This window comes from Propithecus coquereli, unplaced genomic scaffold (genome assembly GCF_000956105.1).
Source record: "Propithecus coquereli isolate 6110/MARCELLA unplaced genomic scaffold, Pcoq_1.0 Scaffold25, whole genome shotgun sequence".
NCBI classification, from domain to species: Eukaryota; Metazoa; Chordata; class Mammalia; order Primates; family Indriidae; genus Propithecus; species Propithecus coquereli.
Genome location: NW_012148063.1, coordinates 11485516 through 11493420, shown reverse-complemented (window position 1 = coordinate 11493420; position 7905 = coordinate 11485516).

Sequence of the window (7905 nt, the reverse complement as noted above, 5' to 3'; positions counted from 1 at the left end):
GGTAATCATTTACTCCTTGCCACATTTTATTTTGCAAACTTTTGCTCTTTTTTCTTCCTGATTAACTTAGCTAATGGTTTTTGTCTGTTATTATTTTTAAAACATTTTATTTATGAATGTAATCTACTGTTTTACCATTTTTACCTCATTAATTTCTCTTTCTCTTCTTTATCATTATTAAATCCTTTTTTTGCTGATTTTGTTGTTTTTCCCTTTTATTTTGAATTGGAATTGCAATTCATTTTTTTCTCATTGTTTATTTTTATTGACCTAGATCCTAAGGCTATAAATTTTCTATGATCACGTCTTTAAATATATCTCATAGATTTTTTATATAGTTTTTTGTTATTCTTTTTTATTTCTTGAATTGTAATTTTAAACACTAGCTCTACTACATTGTCTTGATTTTCTTCTTCAGGAATCCCAATCATACACACACACACACACACACACACACACACACACTCTCACACTCACAAATATTGTGTCAGTCAGAGTTCTGTAGAGAAAAATAACCAACAGGATACATAGAGATTTATTTTAAGAAGTTGGATCACATAATTGTGGGGATGGCAAGTCCGAAATCTGTAGAGCAGAACAACAAGCCAGAAACTCAGGCAACAGTTGATGTTCTAGTCTTGGGGCAGAATTTCTTCTTTTCTGGGAAACCTTTTTTCTCCTATGGTCCTCAACTGATTACCTGAGGCTTACCACATTATTCAGGGCTGTTTTTTCTACTTAAAGCCAACTGGTTGTGGATATTAACAACATCTACAGGATCCCTTCACAGCAACACCTGGATTAGCATTTAACAAAGTTAACCGGGTCCTGTAGCCCCATCGAGTTGAAGCTCAAAAGTAAGCGCCACACCTACCTTGTGCCTCTTTCTCTAACATTTCAACCATTTCTCTCTCACTCTTTTTATTTCTTTCTACATCTTGCTTTCATTCTGTTGGTTGCTTTCCTTAATGTGTTTCTTTATGGACATTTATTAAGTTTTCAGTTGCGTCTATTCTTTGGTCATCTTGTAATTTAGCTTATATGATTGTATCATTTTCTTCTATTTTTCCTGAGTTCTATTAACTCCTGTTTTATTTCTTTTTGCTGTGTTTCCCACATCTACTTTTAATTTTTAAATTTTTGATCTAAGGCACTTTCTTCTTATCCTCAAATACTTGTTGGAGTCTATTTAATTCTGTGTCAATTGTTACGTTATCATTTTTTTCTGTTTCACGATTGACTGTTCTTCAGAGAATTTTCACGAGCGTCTATGTGTTGATTCATATTTTCTATTTTCTTACAGTAATTTCCTGGACTCCCAGCTTGAGAGGGCACTTTTCTGTGCACCTGTCCTCTTTGCTCGGTTTCCTTGGTGGATGATGGTGGTGGTGGAGGAGGAAGGGAAGAGTGGGTTTGATGTGTCCGCTACGCTCTCGTCTCTGTGGGCTCCTGACTCCCCTCACTCACATGTCCCCAGGGGTCAGCAGCCTCTGTGTCCAGAAGTGGCACACTCTGAGGCTGCCTCTCCCCGTCTCCCCCAGGTCCAAGTCCCTTCCCTGCAGTCGATGCTCTGAACCACCATGTCCCGAACTGCAGCTGGGACCTCAGCATCTAGTGTCGGATTTTTGTTTCTGAGGCCAAACGTCCTTTGCTTTATTTAAGCCATCCCCACCCTCTGTCTGTTTTGCTTTTTCCAAGAAGTCACGCAAAGTTTGCCAACTCTCCCCACCTCACCCACGCGCCCACAGTGATGGGTGGCAGGTGCTCTGTCGAAATGTGGTTCATTTCTGTGCCTGTGGGTAATTTTGCAGGTTGTGATATTCTCTGTCATCTAGCGAGCTAAATGTGTGGTTCTTGGGTGGTTCTGTGGGGTTTATTTTTGTGGAGAGGATGCACAGGGAGATCTAAAAGGGAGGAAGGACCTCACCATCCTACTCCACACCCCATAGATTCCCGTTCTCTTTTTGCCCACTTATCTTTGCTCTTCCCTCAACACGGAGCCCAGATCATGAGAAACCTGAATATGGTCTTCAGTCACTGGCGAGATGGAGCTCTGCCGAACATTCGTTTAGGCCCGTTCCGAATGGACAAATACCACCTCTCTCCAGGTAATCAGGAAGATTAACTCAGGCGATAAACATGAAAGCACTTGGCACGTACTAAGTTCTTCATAACATCAATTGTCACGGTGACCAGTCACTAGAACTTGTCCTTCTGGGCTCCGCTGTGGGTCAGTGGCCTTGGCTCTCTTGGCTGACACTTTTTGGAGTGTGTCCTCAGAACCTACAAGGAGGGCGTTAACAACTCCTGCAAGTTTTCCCTTAGATAAGAACCACACCATTTAAAGAAAATATTGGGCTGTCCAGGCCGCAGAACCGCTCAGCGATAAACACAGGCCTTTGCCTCCGAGCACGAAGTGAAAAGAAACCCAACAGCCTCACGCGAATTCTGAGCACATCGTCAGCCCCGGTGGCAGAACTTCTGCCGAAAGGAGAGAAGAGAAGCAGCATCTGAAACACGGAAGAGTTGACAAAGTAAGCTTTCTGGTTTAGGGATTTCAGGGTCAGAGTGGAATTCTTTTCTTCTCTAAGTCAGGTTAGAGCCTCATATTAAAGAGCGAAGGTGTCAAGCTCCTAGAAAAACCGTTTGTTTCTTCCTTCCTCTTACTTTTATTCGCCGTCTCCCCCACACACATGCAGACCCTCACCACCCCGCCCTGCCCACCTCCATCCCCAGGACCCGCTCCGGTTCTCAATAGCAGCAGTGACTGTGTCCTAATGAAAAAAGATGGATAAAATATTACCATAACCTCAGAGGCATGAGTAAAGCCCTTATTAGAATTCGGGACCTACAGCTGGAACTTCCAGCATGGGGCGGGAGATAAAGTTCACCATTGTTAGCTCGCAAGTGGCTCAGACTTTCTGGCAACTGCAGTGAATTACTCAGTCATTTATGCAGGCCTTCAGAAACAGGCCACTGTTTCCCAACAAAAAAGGCATTCAGGAAGACAGAGATGGCTCCCGGGCCCTGGAGAGCCGGCTTTAGGGCAGTGAATGGACGCTGCGGCCTCCCGAGTCAATGGCCTCTGTGGGAAAGGCAGTGATGTCACCGCGAATGCATTCTCAGGGCTTTGCCCTGCTTCGCTCTGCTCCGTCCCCTCCGTGGGCTGTTTGCCTGTTTCACTTTTCTCCTCCTTCTCTCTCTCCCTCCGGCTTCTTTGAGGCCATTATTTTTTTCCAAGTTTAGAGCTCAAATCCACCAAAGGCCTGCAGCCCCATCACTGCCACGGCAACACTGGGCCGTGTACACTTCGTTTTCTGCATAAAAAGTAGAAGCAGCTTGAAAGGCAGGGCCGGAATGAAAGGGGGGAACGCGGCCAGTTTGCCCTGCTTGGGGCCGGCGTGGCTGGGAAAGGGCAGAGGCGGCAGTGAAACTCCTGTGGCCAGCGAGGGCCCGCGGAGGGCCTCTGGGAAGCGGACTCGGGATCCTTCACAACCGAACTTCAAACACAGATCTGAACCTCTGACGGATGACAGGAGAGGAAGAATAACAACGTTTTCCCAAGAAGTAAGGTCTTGCTTTTGAAAATGTACCCAACTGCATAGTTTCCAGGAAGCTTTCAAAACTCTGACCAGCCTTCTCAAAAAGAAAGGCAAAAAGAAGAAAAGAAGGAGAGGAAAAGTCTCGAAGGGACTGCTGACCCGTGCAGAGAGAGCAGAAAACAAGCTGACACATTTCCCGCAATGCCCAAGGCTCTCGAGCTCCCTATTGTCAGACGGCTGCACGACAAGCCCTAAGGTGTCAGCTGTGTCAAATCAACTCAAAATAATCGATGATAAATAGAGGCATTCATTACTGCGCCTTCTCCCAGAAAATAGAACATCACCTTGAACTCCTGAAAGAAAATAACTAAGTCACTTCTCTGATATGTTTTGTGTCCATTCTATCACAAAGAAGATGGTAAACAGTCTGGTATCAGGTCTCCCGAAAAACCCAAACAACTGCTCCCATGAAAACCAGGCCGAACAGCCCATGTGCTCACGACGACACTGGACCTGCGTGACGAGCACAGTGCAGGGGGCGGCCACTCAGGGGAGAGCAATCGGGTCAGGGCAGTAAGCCAACCCCGTGTGCACTACAAACACTATTTGGGTGACAGTCACACCTACAGCCAGGACTCAAGCATTACAGAAACAATCCATGTAACCTAAAACATTTGTACCCCCTTCATATTTTGAAATTAAAAAATCAAAAAAGCCCAGGGCCCGCATGTCAGGCCATTTTGACGTGCGAGCGCAGGGCCCACTCCTCCTCTGTGGCCCGGGCACCTTCTCAGGGTCTGCGACGATTCCTGGGTCCTTGGCTGCTGCCTTCGAATCCTCTCCTTTACCTACTTCGCAAATATTCTATCAGCTGCGCTCTGAGCACTGCGCTTTCCGTGTGGTGACACAAACGTACCAGACCCAGAGTTCTAGAAAAACTTAGACAGTAATCACAGAAGACAAAGCCCTCAAGAAGGGAACAGCTTATGGTTTCTCCAGGAACAGCAAGGGCCGACGTGAAGGAGCTGAGAGGCTGAGAGAAGAGGAAGGAGAAAGCAGCCTCTGCGGGGAGGGGAGCTTCGACGTGGGTCTGGAGATCACTCAAGGGTATGGAGGGACGGAGATGACAGTCCCACGCTGGAATGGGACGTCACGGGTGTTGAGTGGGCTGGACTCGCACACCAACAGGAAGACTTGATGTTCCTCCTCTCCCTCCTCACACGTGAGCTGTGGGCCCCCTGCTCCCCGGCCTCGGAGGGGACACGTCCCACTGCTCTTCAGCCCCCTCCAGACATCAGAGCAATTTAGTTTTCATAGGTTAACGTCCACTGCAATTTAGACCAGAAGTTCAGTCTCCGGAAGTTTTGCCTGCAAGATAGTGATGTAATTGGTGGCTGGGGGGCTCCTTCAGAGGCACCTTTGAGATTTTGGGAGGCCCCCTTCAAAAATGTGCATCCCACATGCTCCTCAGGCCAGGATATGCACTCTGGGCAGACTATTCTCATGCCAGACCCGCCTCTGCCCCGTGGGTGCTCCAGGCTCTGACCGGGGACGCTTCCTCCCTCTGGCGGACAGTCCTCTGGGTAGGGTCTCTCCAGCGCTCCACCCCAGCCTCTCCCGCAGCCCGCACCTGCCCAGAGACGTCCTGCATCCTTACCCCTAAGGCAGCGAAACAGGCTCCTCCTCTGCATCTCCGCCCTCCTTCTGGGCTCAGGTCAACTCCAGCCAGCCTCCCACTTTAGGAATTCTTGGGATGACCTTCCGGAACTAATGCCAAGTTTCAGGCATCCCTCTAAGTCTGGTGGACCCAAGTGAGACTGGCACAAGGACTCTGCCACAGTCCCCCCTCCGGGGACCCGAGATGGGCCTCAGGGTTCTGTGGTCAGGCAGGCTCCCGGGTAAATTGTGAGATGCCGGTGTCTTCCTGAAGGCACTGAAAAACCTATGCTGTCTTCTCTCACGGACTCTTCCTACCCTTTCCAGGCATTCAGCTTGGACAGAACTGGAAAGAAAGAGCATTTTTTCTCCATATCTTATAGGAAAAACAAAAAAGGAGAAAAAAACTATCAAATCACACTCACACCCTCAAATTCCCTGGCTGAACTTTCCTTCATACATCTAGTTTTCCTTTGTACGGGCTATTCAGGGTGATGGTCACAGAACTTTTTTTTGTTCCTGCAAGTTCTCCGTTTGTGTTTAGTCCTCTCTTTGGAATGTGGGAGTGTTTATTGTCCGTTGTTTTCAGCTCTAGGGCTCCGGCAGAAATTCTGAAAGAGAAAAGTCCCATTTACAATTCTGTTGCTCTAGAATCCATCCGATTATGAACTACATACAGAAGACTTCTTAACCAACACCCAGCCATGCTCACTCAGTTCTAAAACCATCTTCTTTTCCTAATAATCAGCTCGATTCCTCCCTCCCTATTGTGTGTGTTTTGATTTGTGTGTGTGTCTACCCGTTACCTTTCCTTCTCCTGACAGTACCAGATTTTCCCTTCGGGAACCACTGCTCCCTCAACCTCAATCCATGGGGTTCAGTTGGGGATTTTCAACCTCCAGGGATATCCATGTGATCTGCATGTGGCCAAGGAGAGCAAAAAAGCTCCCTAAATACCTAGTTGGTCCAGGAATAGTAGTCTTGTGGGTCCAGGCTCAGTGAATCTCTGTACCTGCGCCAGAGCTCTGGTAGGTGTCGACTCGGAGCTTACTGACAGCACCTGTCCCCTAAACTCAGAGTGAGAGGGAAGCCAACGAGGAGAGAAACAGAGAGGTGGAAAGAGTACAGAGTCCCGAGGAAAGATTTAGTCCCTGAATCAGCTTGTGACTGATCTATCCTTGGACTTTGCAGAAATACGAGCCAATAAATTCCAACCTTCCACATTTTTGGTCATTAAAATCAAGTGTGGGCTTCCTCTGTATCAATGGAATCCATTTTCCAACTGTCCCTATACAAATTCTTAGTTGTTTTTAGCTCATTTATCACTTTTATCCTCAGTACCCAGTTACTGAATTCTGTCATTTTTCCCTCCAAGTCCTCAGACAGCTGCTCCTTTCTTGCTCTTCTCTATTGCCACCACCACACCAGCCCAATTTACTCCGCGAGACTCCTCTGGATTACCTTAATGTCGTCTAGACGGGCTGCCTGACGTGCATCAGTCCCCACCTCTGGCGGGTTGTTTTTTCTCAGGTACTTACTTTACCACAGAACCTTCACCAGCTTCCTGTTTTCACTCAGTGAACACCGCAATGTCCTAGCCCACTCTCCTGGCCTCAGGCCTGTTGTCCATCCGGCCTCAGGCAGCGTGTGTGGGGCTGCCAGTGGCTCACACGGGGGCCCAGCTTCCCCGGGGCTCCCAGCCAACGACTGAAGACAAACCAGGACACGTATTCCCGCACGGATTCCTTGAATGGGCCACCGGGGCTCAGGACTATCACCCACTAGCCTGGCCAAGATCGTCCCACCGCTGCACGGCCCCCTGAAGTGCTCCTCCCCAACCCCTTCCACTCTTGGCTGCGGCCGGCTCAGACCCTCGCCGCAGGCCCAGGGCCCTGACCGCTCCCAGACGCTCCTGCAGCCTTCCTCCTTCCCCTTCTTGCACGTTGTTGGGTTGAACTGTGCCCTCTCGAAATTGATATGTTAAAGCCCTAACACCCAGCACCTCAAAATGTGATCTCATTTGGACATAAAGTCTTTACAGAGACAATCAGTTAAAATGAGTCATCAGGGTGGACCTAATCCAATATGATTCGTGAGCTTATAAAAAGGAGAAATTTGGAGACAGATTTGTGTAGAGAGAAGACGGCGTGCGGAGACGCGGGAGAAGGCGACCATCCACCCCCAGCGGAGAGGCCTGAGCAGACCTTCCCTCACCGTCCTCAGCAGGAGCCAACCCTGCCGGTTCCTGGATTTCAGACGTCAAGTCTTCAGATCTGTGAGGCAATAAATTTCTGCTTAAGTACCTTACTCTGTGGTACTACGGGGAACTAGTACACATGTCTGATCATCTTTTGAAATCTGCTGCTGGGAGGTGCCAAGAGTGACCTGGCAGCAGGTGGGCAGCTGAGGTTGGGGGATGGGGTACTGGCTCGCTCACCCGGTGCCGCGTGCAGAGTGGGGTGTGCAGAGCGCCCAGCACGGGGACAGCCTACCTGCTGGGTGCCTCTTCACTGGTGGGGACCTCAGGAAATGTGCTGGGGGAAGGCACATTTTATGATGATTCAACCACTTGAAAATTAGGCAGGGCACAGTACTTACAAGGACAGTGGAGTTGGCTGGTTTTCATTAAATTGTAATGGTGCCCTACAGGTATACAGTGAGAGGAGCAGGGGCCTAACAGGTCAAGCGTGAGAGCCAGGAGGGCTCC